General features: G+C 40.3%; 1 non-coding gene across 1 annotated transcript; it reads right to left on the minus strand.

The window, feature by feature from the left end:
- Nucleotides 1–316: 316 nt before the first annotated feature.
- On the minus strand, nucleotides 317–423 carry LOC141603974 (small nucleolar RNA R71). The gene has a single exon (XR_012525806.1). It is a non-coding gene; the product is annotated as a small nucleolar RNA R71 (small nucleolar RNA).
- Between the last annotated feature and the right edge of the window lie 14336 nt (nucleotides 424–14759).

A 14759-nucleotide genomic window follows, 5' to 3' on the forward strand; every position in this document is an offset into this window, starting at 1 on the left:
CGCATTACCAGGGGAGGACAGAAAATTCGAGCCGAAGCCTTCGTATATTAACTTGGTTGAGAGAAACCAATTCGGGGGAGCTGCGAATGAAGATGCAGCCAAGCATATGGAGACATTCATTGATTATTGTTGTTCCATACCCCCACCAACCGGTGTGACCAAGGACCAGGTAAAGGAGACAATGTTTATATTCTCACTCCGTGATGCTGCAAGGGAGTAGTAGAGAGACCTGGACCGAGCTGCTAATGGGATCACCGACTGGAATTCCTTGGCTTTAGCATTCTACAAGAAATACTTCTCTGCCTCGAAGACTAATGCCATTAGAGCTCAGATCACGAGCTTTAAACAGGGTCCTGATGAAAACTTTCATGAGGCGTGGGTCCGTTTCAAGAAGCTGGTGCGAACCATTCCGCACCATGGGTTCGAAAAATGGAGCCTATGCAATCAGTTTTATAATGGGCTCTATGACGATCAGATGGCTATCCTGGATGCAGTGGCTAGTGGCAGATTCCAGGAGAATATGGGAGAGACTAAGGGGTGGAAAATTATTGATGATTTGGCCACCCATAAAGCTGAGTATGGGAATTCCAGGGGAAATCAAAGGAGGAGTGTTGAATCCCCTTCTGTAGCTGCATTAGAGGCTCTAACGGCGAGATTTGATAAGTATGAGTTGGGAGGCGCTTCAAAAGGAGGGATCTACCAAGTGAATGCTGTGTCAGACGGTCCTTTCGTCTGCAAAAGATGTGGAGCTGAGGGACATGTTTCAGATTATTGTCCTCATCCTTACGAGTCTTGTGCTGCTTTTCAACATTATAGGCAGACAAATACGTATTTTGAGCCGAATGTCCATCCAAACTTGAGGTGGACTAGCCAGAATGTCCAGAATCCGACTCCACCCCCACAGCAGCAGCAGCAAAGTTATGTACCCCCTCATAAGTAACAACAGTTCCAAAAGCCTCCGTATGTCCCTCAACAGCAGCAGTCCCAAGGCTCCGATCTTACCGAGTTGAAGAATTTGTTGCTAAAGGAGTCTCAAGCTAGAGAGGTCGAGATGAAGATGTTAGAGAGCCAAATTGCTCAATTGGCTAGCAAGAATACAACCCGAGCTCCGGGACATTTACCAACGCAGACGGATAAAAAAGAGACCCTTAATGCTATTACTACCAGGAGTGGGTCTACACTTGAAGGTCCCACAGCTGAAAAGGCTAAAGGAAAGAAAATGGCTGCTAAGAGAGGGAAAAATAAGCAAAACGAGAAAAAGAAGAATAGCAGCACTGTCAGTCGATCGACCGTCCCAAGCAGTCGATCGACCACCTCCACTGTTCCAGAAGTGGTTTCTGATGTTTCTGGAAATTCGGAAAAAGTTGACTCTGGTCGATCGACCGAGGAGGATGGTCGATCGACCACCGACGCTGCTGATTCCGAATTGTTTCGTCCCTCTAGGCCCGATAAATTGAAGGATTTTCTGTTTAGGAGTGAGAGTACTCCGAGATTCTTGAGGCAAGCTCCAAATGCGGATGGTTCCATTCCAGTCCCATATCCGGAGAGGCTAATTCCAACCAAAGAACAGGTATCTTTCGATAAATTCAAAAATGTGATTCGTAGTTTAAATGTTCAGGTACCTTTCCTCGAGTTGGTCAATCAAGTGCCCGCTTACATGAAATTCATGAAGCAGCTTTTAACCAAAAAGCGGTCACTTGAGCCTGTCCAGTCCGTGGCTTTTACTGAGGAGTCTAGCTCCTATTTGACCCAGACTACCCCCCGGAAATTAGCTGACCCAGGGGGTTTTTCTGTCCCTTGTTCTATTGGCACCTTTCCCATAGAGAAAGCCTTATGTGATTTGAAGGCTAGCATTAGTGTCATGCCTTTAAGTCTAGCGAAGAAATTAGGCTTGACCAAATTTGCCGTGACCAACATGACCGTTCAGATGGCTGATCGCTCTGCGGTCCATCCAATAGGAGTCTTAGAGGACATTCCTGTCCAAATAGGGAAGTTCTTTTTCCCGGTGGACTTCGTTGTCCTAGACATGCCCGAGGATGCCCATATCCCCATTATCTTAGGGAGACCATTTCTGCACACTGCTGGCGTAGTTATTGATGTTGTCTTAGGGACCTTGACCTTCAAAGTGGGCAAACAGTCCATTGTTTTTGCTCAAACCATTAGAAAGAAGGATCCTATGTGGGCTGTTTCATGTAATGCTATTTCTGATAAACCGTCTTATGTGGTCATTTCTGATGTTCCTGCTTTATTGCCTGTACCCATTATTCCTGCTTTTGTGACACCTCCGCCCCAGATTGAGAGCAAATTGGAGGACGATTTGTCTATTTCATCTATTGCAGGAGCTGGTTTGGGGAAGGATGAGCTGCCAGTTACTCCAGTTGAGCCTATTGTTCAAAGAGGTGGTCTTGGATGCTTGAGTTATGGCACTGACGAGGAGCCTGATGAGGATGAGCCGGCCAAGGTTACAATTTCTGACTTAGAGCTTGAGAAGTCAGATGACACGTGGGAGGATGCGTCAGATGTAGATCCGTCGGACGATGTTGTGGATTGGACTGCTGAGAGGATAACCACGGTGGAGGCCACTTCGTGTAGCCAGAAGCCATGGTCGGAGATATTCCGTATTTTTCGCGGATAAACATTTTATTGCTTGAGTTTTAAGACAATTCATCGCATTTAAGACTATTTATTGCTTTTGTGTGCGCGAGACTTCGCTCTTTTAAGTTTGTTTAGGATTTTTAAGACCTTTAGACTTTTACTTTGGGTTTTGCGCAATTTTGGGCGCGTTATTATGTGCTTTTGCTGGTATATAGACCATATTAGCTCAAGTTAATGAGCTAATTCGAAGAAATCAAACAGTTACAGCAGGTTTTCCAGTCGATCGACTGCCTTCTATGGTCGATCGACTGGGTTGCGAATTCCAGAAGCTCCTGTTGCTGTTCACCTTGGTCGATCGACTGGGTGATGTGGTCGATCGACCGCCCAGAGCTGCTGTACCTGTTTTTGATCATTCCCCTGCTGTGTTTGATCGATTTACGGAGATAAGGGAGTATTCCCTTCACTTTATTCTCCGCTTAATTTCTGATTTCTTCTGTTTTTCTTATTTTGCACATAATTTTACCGTTTTATAATTGTTTTCTCGAATTACGCACGGTATCTTTTGTTTGTCTTTTCAGGCACCTATGGTAACACTGCTGGCTACTGAAACCTCCTAGCTCACGCTGGTTTGGGGAGGTTTCCTTTTTGCTGCGCTTAAAGTCTTGTGAGTTTCCGAGTTCCTTCTTTATGTCAATTTTAGTTATTTATCGCAAATTCCCATTTCCCTTTTATTTCATTATATGATTTTGCACAATTGGGACATTGTGTGATTTGGTTTGGGGAAGGGTTTTGCGTCGCATTTGCATATGTTTTATTGCATTTCTGTTTCACGTGTATTATTTCAGTTTGCATTTGTTTATTTCATTTCCTATATATAAATTCCAAAAAAATCGAAAAAATTTCAAAAATTCAAAAAAATATCATGTTTATTTTAGCATATAGGTTGAGTCGGAACGTTAGTATTTCAATGATGACATTGCATTTGCAGCTGTTTATGCCTAAGCCTTGCTAATTGACATGTTATTAGTAGAATCATATATGCATAGTCTACGAGTTTTCGTTAAATTTCTTGCTGAACTTGAGACTTGGCTTAGATTTTTGGCAAACTACATTATATTCTGAGATTTAGAGCTTATAACTGGTGACATTTATGAACTGTTCATTTGGGATGTGAGTAGTTACTCCTTATAAGACATGTTACATTAATATGCATAAATATGAACTTAATATGCTTAATGCCCGTATGCATTCGGTTTGTGGTTTGTTGACACATGTAGTAGAGGTTTCCCTTTTCTTATTTTGCCCATAAACCTCACAAAGCCAAATTTAGCCTTTTGACCCTTAACTACATCCTATATTTAGCCTGCCCTTGTCAAGCTTAGTAGTTTTAGTTTTTGGGAATGTGTTCATTGCGGTTTGGTTATATTGCTCTTCATGAGAAGGTTGGTGGAATGTTGGAAAGGCGGAAAGAAAAAAAGAGAGAAGAAAAACGATTCGAGAAAAAAAAAAAAAAAAAAAAAAAAGAAACGAGTGCTGTAGAATCCGGTCGATCGACTACTCCCTTTGGTCGATCGACTGCAGCCCGAGAAAAAGAAAGTTCGAAAAATCACATGTTTCATTTATTATGATTTGGTGATTTTCACTCTCATGTTATCATCTATATTCTTTGGGGAGTTGACTTCTATGGAAGTTGCGAGATTTGTGCTTGATAATTAGCACCGGGTTTAATTGTTGAATATGAGCAAGAAGTTGGATGTTGCCACATGGTTTTGTTTAGGTACTAGCTTGATCATCTATACCTCCACACTCCCATAAATGTTTTGCCTCTTCTTACCCATTACCTCACATTTCCATATCTACCTCGGCATGTGTCATGGTCATCTGTTTGGTTGGAATGCATATGTGCGGTTGTAGAGATTATTTTCATATTAGATTGCAGGCATGTTCTTATAGGTCGTAGTTAGGTGAGAGTCATTACAAAATTAATTCTTTCTATCTCTACATATATTCACCTGTGCTTAATTGAGTGATTTGAGCGACCCGTGAGAGTCCAATTTGATAAGTCTCTACAGTTGACGGTTCAGCAGTTTTTGACGACTTCATAACTCGTTTGCATGATGCACAATGCTAATTGATTGATGGTTATTGCATTAAACTGGTTTTGGCTAATCAATTGCATTTCGCTCAGAGACTGAACTCGTTCCATTAGATTTTAGGATCGAGTCTAGTTCTTGCTTGGGGACAAGCAAGGGTTTGGTTTGGGGAAGTTTGATGCGTGTCTTTTATATGATGTTTTACACCTCATTTTACACGCATTTCAGAGCTCATTTACGTAGTTTATGCTACTATTTGCCCCATTTCGTCTACTTTCGCATTTTTTTGTAATATTGCAGATTTATGCGGAAATGAGTAGAAATCGAGCTAAATCCATCCCCGAGTATCTTGCATTGCATTTGACATGAAGTATTTACTCAAGAAACGAGCCTGGTGCGCATTTCGAGGCCCAAAAGACAACTTTGTGAAGAATTTAGAAGCGGACTATCAGTTATGGTAGTCGATCGATTGCCTCCTCTGGTCGATCGACCAGATCACGACATCCAGAAGTCACTGTACAGCGCAGGTTGGTCGATCGACTGGTCCCAGTGGTCGATCGACCAGACCGTGATTTTGACGCAAATAAAAAGATCGAGAAAATAGAAGCCCATGATATATTAGGTTTTAGGAATAAGAACTACGTGGTATTCCTATATAATGTAGCTTAGGTTTTATTTTTAAGGAGATTTTTTTCATGAAGTTTCTGAGATACGATTCAATAGTCATTAATCTTAGTTCGTTTTTTTTTATTAATAAAGTTACTTTGCATTCGGTTTTTGATCCTTCTCTTTTATTTCCTTTCACGGTATTTCTCTGCTCTTATTTCAGTTTAATCGCATTATTTAGTTTATAGGGTTGCTAGGTTAGATCTCCCAAAGCCGAATCATCGTTTTATGTTAATTGTTCGTTTAATTATTTTAAGTATGAATTGGAATGTTTTAATTGTTAAGTTTATTGCTGTTATTATTTCAAGTATGTCTAGCTAAATCACCCTTGCTAGGATGTAGGCAAACTTAGCGTAGATGGCATACGAATAGGTACCCTCGGATTAGGGCTTGGTCGATCGACTGGGGTAGCTGGTCGATTGACTGAGTCGGTTGGTCGATCGACTGGAATAGCTGGTCGATCGACTGACTTCATGACTGATTTGCTTCGTTAAAATCGTTAAGTGCAATATCTATCAATGAGACCTAGCGGAGACTTGTTAGATGCTTAGTTTTGACCAACCCGTAGATCGAAAGATAGGGAAGGACTTAGATTAACGATTTAAGACGGCTAAATTGCTAGAATGAAAGGTAAGTGATTTAGGCATTAGGATTACTGACGAAAGTTAGTAATAGTGACACCTAGGGACTAATAGCATAGACCGAGAGGGGCTGTTAGTTGACTTGGACCGAGAGGACTTGTCATACCCATCACCCACGACTGTATTCCGAGACCTACCTAGACTTATGTGCCATCGAAACTGTAGTGACCCGACCATCCTAGCTCTTTTTCTATCATTAGTTTACATTTAATTTTATTATTTACTCATTTATTTGCGCATTTAGATTTTAGATTTAATCCAATCAAAACCCCTTCATTGTTATCCAAAGACTAAAGTTAAAACAATAGAAACTCCCCCGCCTCTCTGTGATTCGACCCTGTTACCACTAACTTCTGTTAGTTTTAATAGGAATTATAAATATTATTTTTGGTGCACACAACGACAGGCATCAACCACGATGCTCAATCCCAAGAAGATTCCTTTGGCCTCATTCAAGGCCTATTTGGCATGACCCTCCACCAACATGAACGCAATTACCAACCCACCATTAGTGAATCTCAAGTTGATGAAGCCTACGTGAGGGCTAAGCAAGAAAGAGACGGAAGATAAAGAAGAAGAGGTAACCGGGGGCATATGAGCAAGGTGAAGGCTCGAGCCCCTCCCACTACAATCCTTGAAGAATTTAGCACTCCTCCACATTGAGGACAATGTGAGATTTAAGTGTGGGGGAGTGAGTAAGTGTAATATATGTAAATTGCTTCTTTTTGTCAATGCAAGTTCAAAAAAAAAAAAAAAAAAAAAAAACGAAAATCCCGGCTAGGTGGAAACCCACAAGGGTGGGCACCTAAGGAAAGATAAGGAAGGTGGCCGAGGACGGAATGAAAACCCGAAAGGGCGTTCTAGGCAAAATGAAAAATTGAGATGCGAGCCACCATGAGAGGAAAGGAAAAGATAAGGTGAAAACCCGAAAGGGCAACTTAGGCAAAATGAGGGATTTTCAACAAAAAAAATGAAAAATGCAACACCAAAAATATGGAGGAACAAGAAGGGAGTGATAAGGAGGATCATGGAAGGAGGCTAGTTTTAGGACTTAATTTCTCTTTGTGTCACAAAATTTTGCTTCAAATTGGTGGATTTTCTGATTGGCTACTTGAGTTGTTGACTCTTAATGGTGTTTGGCCAACCAAGTAGCATGATCTTACAATTTTCATGGAGTGATAAGAGGGTGTTATAAGTAGTGATGAGCTGTGATTGATAGGAGGATGAGAGGTCACTTTGATATTGCCTTGGGATAAGGCAAGAGTGACCAATATTACCATTTGAGATATAAGAAGGGTGGAGTGTGTGATGAGTCGGGTTGGTGGTGTGTCGTGTCTTTGTTTGAGGGAGATATAAGGAGGGCGTGTGAGAGAAGAGTTTGTGTCAAAATTTGAGTCAAGTTTTTGCTTCTTAATTGGTGGTTGTGTAAGAGGGAGATATAAGAAGGAATAGGTAAGGGAAGAGTGATCATTCACTCCTACACTCTCTTGGAGACTACATTTTGGCTGTTTCGGGTTTTGCTCGGGACTAGAAAAAGTCTAAGTGTGGGGGTGTTTGATAGTAATGTTTTGTGTCGGTCTAAGAGGGTGATTTTATCACCCTCGTGTCCTTTAATATGGGTCATTAAGTATGCTTTTCCTAGTACTTGGTAACCGGGTATAATGTGGTAACTTGTGTATTCTACCTCAGTTTTACAATGGATTTCGATGCACGGGACCCGAGGGTCAAAGAGAACCTTTCAAAGGTCAAGACAAGGCACAAGCGGTTCACATATGCCTACGTTCCAGCTGGGAGAAGTGAGGATTGAAGATTAGAGGAAATGAGAACAAGTGAAGAGGTCAAGATTCTTGGGAATTAGAAGGCCAAGACTGCGAGCCCAGGCACAGCCTGCGCAAAGGTTCTGCGTAGCTGCGCACGATTGCGCAGGCAAGGTATTTTTGGCGCAGGCTGTGCAGCCTGCGCAGCTCTGTTTTACGGGGCCTTCTAATCTTCTTTTGGGCTTATTAAGTGGAAATCTTTTTAGGTTTTCGTGAAGCCCTATATATACCCAAGAGTTTGAAGACCTGAAAGGATCATACAACATCATATCATCTCATCTAATCTCATCATTTAGGGTTTTAAGCTTGTAATAATTTAGAGGATTTTCTCATTCAAGTTGTAATCTTTCTTTGTATTTTGGGTTTATGGAGACTATGGAAGGCTAAATCCTTCCTTGCTTGGTGTAATTCATCCAAAGTCTCCAACTTTAGTATTGTAAGACTCTTTTAATCTCTTCTTATTTATCTATTAATCTTTCCTTATGCTTAATTCTTATGTTGAGTAGATGAATGTTAGAATTGATCACTCCTGCATCTTGTTTACCCAACTATTGCAAATTCTAGAGAAATGGTTTAATCTATCTAGGATTATTTGGAGCAAGTTTGTTGTATGTTGATTTGGTTTAAAGGATTCATGCAATAAGTAGGAAATTTCATGTCTCTTATTATTTTTATGGTTTAATCTTGTGAGAATTGATCCTAGCTTCTTATCTTGGCACAACTCTTAAGGCTCATGTTTGATTTGCACTCATGGTTTAATGAATTGTTGATTAAACTTGAAGGACATACATGGATGGTTTAATTTGTGTATGTTAACATCTTGATTTGAAAGTATTGGGTGGATAATAAGAGGAGAGTTATAAAAGAGTCAAACTTTACTATTGTTGGTTACTAAGGAAGGATTACGGAACAAACCTAAAAAGGTTAGATGAGAGAGAGAGAGAGAGAGAGAGAGAAAAAGAACAAAAAAGACGATTTATGAGATCTAAAACCCTAACAAAAACCCTAAAAATTTTCGCGATGTCGATTGATTGTTCAGATCAAATTCAATTTCCCCCTCTTTCTATTCAAAAAACAAAAACAAATGTTAATAATCAAGAGGTTCCTGCTCCATCGGTGGTGTTGGGAGGCCCTGATGGTGAAGGACAGAAGACGGTTGAGGTTAATCAACTGGTTGGTATTCCTCCTTATGATTTGGCTGCACCTGATGATTCCTCGGAATGGAGGGTTCAGAGCAAACGTAGGGGAAAACAACCATTGCATACAATTCCTGAAGAGAATGAAGATTTGTTACAATTTTCTGATGATGATGTTAAGGAAGAGTTGGCATATTGGAAGAATTCAGTCTATGGGTTTGTTCTGGGTGTGAATCCTCCGATGGATGTGGTCGAAGGGTTCCTTATGCGCTTATGGGCGAATTATCCCATTGACAAGATTTCCTTTTTTTCCAATGGTGTTTTCATTGTCAGATTTAGAACCAGTGCTTCTCGAACTCAAATCCTTCAACAAGGTCACTTTCTTTTTTATAATAAGCCTTTAATTGTTAGACCTTGGTCTGAAGGGGTGGCTCTAGAGAAAGAAGTTATTAAGGAGGTTCCTGTGTGGGTGAAGGTCTATAATCTCCCTCTAAAATTTTGGGGGAAATGCCTCCCCAAAATTGCTGGAATCATGGGTACATTTGTTCACTGTGATGATGCTACGAAGGAGAAAACTAGGCTAGGGTTTGCCCGGGTGATGATTGATGTACCCTTTGGTAAACCTATCCCAAAAATATTAAGTTCTTGGATGTTGATGGAAGTGTCATCTGCCTCAAGGTTGAATTTGAATCGAAGCCCCTTTTGTGCTCACAGTGTAATGATATTTGGCATGATACATCTCAATGCAGGAAAGGGAAGACAGCTGCTCCTCAAAAGAAGGTGGCTCAACCATTGGGGAAACAACAATGGAGACCAAAGCAGAAGAAACCTGTAACTGCACCTCCTGTTGTTACTTCTCCTGCAGCTGCTCCTGCTGCCCCAGTAAGTACCCCTGTTAAAAAGCCTAACAACTTTGAAGTGAATTGGACTAGGGATGGAAAATATCATGTTGCTAATACGCCTGCCCGTAGGATTATAAGGTATAGCAGACAAGAAAGGGTGGAAACTGGATTACAAGCTATTCAATTTGGGAAATAAAACTTCATGGAATCCATTAACAATGTAAACCCTAAAGTAGGAGTGGGTACAAATGGTAGTGCATTATCCCCAATGGGGGATAATGTATAATTGGGGTTTTTGGAACATTAGGGGGTTAAATAGCCTATCTAAGCAAACCAGCATTAAAAATTTCTTACATATTCATCAGATAGGGTTATTTGGTCTCCTGGAGACAAAGGTGAAACCTTTGTCTCTAAATGCTGTTAGGAACAATTTATGCAGCTCTTGGTGTCTTACTACTAATACACATTGTCATAAAGGAGGTAGGGTTTGGCTTTTATGGAACCCTGCTATGTTTAGAGTGCATATCTTAGAATACAATGCCCAATTCATACATCTTATGGCTACTGATATGGGATCTAACACTCAATTCCATCTTACTATGGTGTATGCTTTTAATGGGTTATATGAGAGAAAAGTGTTGTGGAGTAAACTTAGTCAGTTTAAGGAGCACGTTCAGGGAGCCTGGGCTATATGTGGTGATTTTAATACTGTGCTTAGCCCTAATGAAAGATTAGGTGGGAGCTCCTCAGAAGAAGAAATTACTGACTTTAAGAATTGTATTGATGACTGTGATGTAATGGACTGTCCAACTACGGGCTCATTGTTTACTTGGTGTAATAAGCATGAACCTGCTACCAGGGTGTATAGTAGATTGGACAGAGACCTTGTCAACCAGAGATGGCTACACGACTATCCTCAGGCTTATGCTCATTTCTATTGTGAAGGGATTTTTGATCATTGCCCATGTGTTGTTCAATCCAAGCTTGTTGGGGGTAAGAAAAAGAGAAGTTTCAAATACTTTAATATGTGGAGTAAGTTTGTGGATTTTCAGCAGTGTGTGAAGACAATTTGGGATCAAGACTGGCCTGGAACCAAAATGTATAAGCTGGTTTGTAAACTTAAGCACCTGAAGGGGCCTCTTAAGAATCTTAATAAAAATGATTTTGATGATGTTGAGAATAACTTTGCTAGAGCCCAGATGTACTTAAAGAAGGTTCAACAGAGTCTTAGGACTGATCTTCTTAATCCAGACCTCATTGTGCAGGAAAGAGAGGCTGCTAGTAGTGTCAGGTTCCTAAATGATGCCTGCTATGAATTTTTGTTACAGAAGTCAAAGGCTGTTTGGGTGGAAAAAGGTGACTGTAATACAAAATATTTCCACGGCATAATTAAAGGCAGGCAGGTTAGGAACAGAATTATGAGGTTGGCTGATAGTAATGGCAATTTATGTGAGACTCCTGATGAAATCCAGAATGCTTTTCTTGCCTTTTGGGTTCTTCTACTGAGACTATCAGTGTTGCAAAAAATGTGGTCCAAATGGGAAAGATATGCACTGATGATCATCATGCTACCTTGCCTGCTCCTGTCACCAATGCTGAGATCAAGCAGGTATTATTTTCTATTCCTCCCCATAAGGCAGCTGGGCCTGATGGGTATTCAAGTGCATTTTTTAGGGATTCTTGGGATACTGTTGGTGAGGCTGTGTGTGAGGCCATATCTGATTTCTTTCAACATGGTCACCTTTTAAAGCAAATGAATCATACTTTAGTTACCTTGATCCCTAAGTGTGATATTCCCCAAAATGTTTCCCAATTTCGACCAATATCATGTTGCAATGTAATTTACAAAACCATTTCAAAGCTAATTTGTAATAGACTTGCCACTATCCTTCCTAGCATTATCAGTGATAACCAAGGGGGTTTTATTAAAGGGAGAAGCATAGTGGAGAACATACTAATTTGTCAGGATATTGTCAGATGTTATAATAGGAAGTCTATCTCCCCTAGATTCATGCTCAAGGTTGACCTTAAAAAAGCCTATGACTCTGTTAATTGGGAGTTTATGAAACAAATGCTGACCTTCCTGAATTTTCCTCAAAAATTTATTGATCTGGTTATGGAATGCATCACTACTGCTTCTTATTCTCTTGTATTGAATGGAGAGGTATTTGGCCACTTTAAAGGAGCCAAGGGCTTAAGACAGGGAGACCCCTTATCTCCCCTCCTCTTTACCATAGCCATGGAGTATTTGAGTAGAATTTTGAAGCATACAACTTCTACAATGCCTTTCAAATTCCATCCTATGTGTAGTCAATTGAAGCTTTCCCATTTAATGTTTGCTGATGATCTATTGCTGTTTTGCAAAGGAGATGTTAATTCAATCATGATTCTTTTAAGGTCCTTTGCTACCTTTTCTTGTGCTTCTGGCCTGCAAATGAACTCCACTAAGTCCAATGCTTACTTTAATGGAGTCCATAGTTGGGTAAAATATGATATTCTACAAGTTTCTGGGTTCAAAGAAGGTCATCTGCCTTTTACTTATTTGGGGATCCCTATTACTTGTGGAAGAATGAAGAAAACTGACTGCAATATCCTTGTGGAGAAACTGGTCAGTAAGATTAGAGGTTTTGGATCCAATAAGCTGAGTTACTCAGGAAGATTAGTTCTTGTAAACTCTGTGCTGATTGCTTTGTATAGCTACTGGATCAACATTTTTGTTATCCCTATAGGTGTTCTGAATAAGCTTAATGCCATCTGCAGAAACTATCTTTGGGATGGGGGTGCAGATTTTGTTAGAGTGCCTATGGTAGGGTGGGAGAAAGTATGCTGTCCAAAATCTGAAGGAGGTTTAGGCATAAGGTATAGCTTTGCCTGGAACATTGCTGCAATAGGCAAGCTGGTTTGGTGGGTTTATTATAGCCCTGATAGATTGTGGGTGAAATGGGTAAACCAGGTCTATTTAAAGGGCCAAGCCTGGAAGGACTACAAACCTAGTGGTGATCTTAGCTGGGGGTGGAAGTCTGTTTGTAAGGTAAAAGATAAATTGGATACTAGTTACCAGAATGGACATTGGTTACTGGATGCTAGAGGTTACACTTTGCGTAGTGGCTATGATCTAATCAGGCACAAGTTTCAGAATGTGCCTTGGCATAAACAGATATGGAATTCTTGGAGTCTCCCCAAGCATCAATTCATTGGTTGGCTCATTGCTAGGAAAGCTCTTATGCTCAAGGATAAGCTATTTTCTCTTGGTATTGCCCCAAATGATGACTGCCTGTTGTGTGGTAAGGGGGGGGGGGGGAGTCATACTCACTTGTTCCAGACCTGTGAGTATTCTAGAAGATTGCTTGATGAAGTCTCTAAAGTTCTGAGGATTACTCTGCCAGTATCTAATCCTCTCCAAAGGATTACTGATGGCCAGTTTTCTCAGGTACAGAAAGGTGTGATTTTAAGTACAATATCTGCTACTTTCTATCACATTTGGTTACAACGGAACAAGGCTCGTGTGGATGGTGTCATACAAAGACCTGAAATCTTGCGAGATTTGATCCAGAAGGAAATTAAAACTAGGATTGCAGTACATCTTAGCCAAGGAATTGCTAATAGTGATAATGTATGGTTCAGAAGTAGAAGTTTGATTGTATAAGTCCTATTATGGGACCTGAAATGTGTATGTACCTAAAATGGTCTGGTTGTAACATTTGTGTTACATGTTTTTAATGGAAAGCTTACATTTCATCAAAAAAAAAAAGGAAGGATTACACCAAGTCCTCTTTAATATTGAATTCTCTTATTCACCAAGTGTTTGTTATATTGCTTGTTAGTCAAAGATTGCAATTTTACTTTGTTTCATGTTACCAATCGACTCAAAACCTCCCTTTATCTATGTTTATCGATTGTTTGTCATTGTGGATAACCATTGTTTGTTTATAAACTTGTCATTAGTAGTCAATAGTTTACAATTCAAGTATTTAGCTTAAAAGTCCTTCTCTTGGGATCGACCCTTACTTGCACTATATTGCTTTATCTATTAGAGTAATCTAGAGTATCGTTTGGCTTATAAATTGTTAATTTGGTAGTTTAATTCTAGTATTTAGCGACCTAGTATTGTGCTTATCAAATTCGTCATTACGAAGGCGTAAAAGGGCGCTTTGAAAATGCAACAGTCGGCGATTGACCGAGGTTTGAAATGGCCATTATAATGACGTAAAAGGGTATTTTGAAATGGTTTGTGAAAACCGAGTTTTGAAATCGTCATTACAACGGCATAAAATGGTGTATTTGAAATGGTTATAAAAACCGGGATTGAAATGGCCATTATAACGGCATAAAAAGGTGTGCAACGGTCGGCGAAAGACTGAGGTTTGGAACGACCATAATAACGGCGCGAAATGTGTTTTTGAAACGGTTGTAGAAAACTGGTTTTGAAAGTCATCATTAGGACGACATAAAAAGGGTTTGCAACGGTCGGCGAAAGACTGAGGTTTGAAACGGCCATTATAACAACGTAAAAGGGTATTTTAAAAGTTTGAAAGGACACGGAAAGACTTATGATCACATAACACATAAGCACTCACAGTTCATTATATTATGCATAATGCTGACACCGGTTTTGGCTTAAAAGGGTGAGTTACACACCAAGCGATCAAACCCTGATTTTCGAGAGGGATACCAATCCAAACAAAATGTGTAAGGAGGGTGCCCTAGCCTCGTGTTCGAAGGAAATAAAAGCCCTTTGACGAAACAGAAACGTGTAACGTCAACGGTATGTTTGACTCAATCGGGATTCAAAACGCGAGGATGAGAAAAACTCACGCTGACGGGACGAGCTAATTGGTCGAGAAGGGTTAGGTTGTGGGCCCGGACAAGGAACCTGACTTATGACCGTAATATCAATTAATGCATTTCAACCAAGACCTCGTTCGAGTCTCACCATCTAGGGATCACAAAGACACAAGTGTCCTAGTTT

Source organism: Silene latifolia, chromosome 9, assembly GCF_048544455.1.
Source record: "Silene latifolia isolate original U9 population chromosome 9, ASM4854445v1, whole genome shotgun sequence".
Classification (NCBI taxonomy): Eukaryota; Viridiplantae; Streptophyta; class Magnoliopsida; order Caryophyllales; family Caryophyllaceae; genus Silene; species Silene latifolia.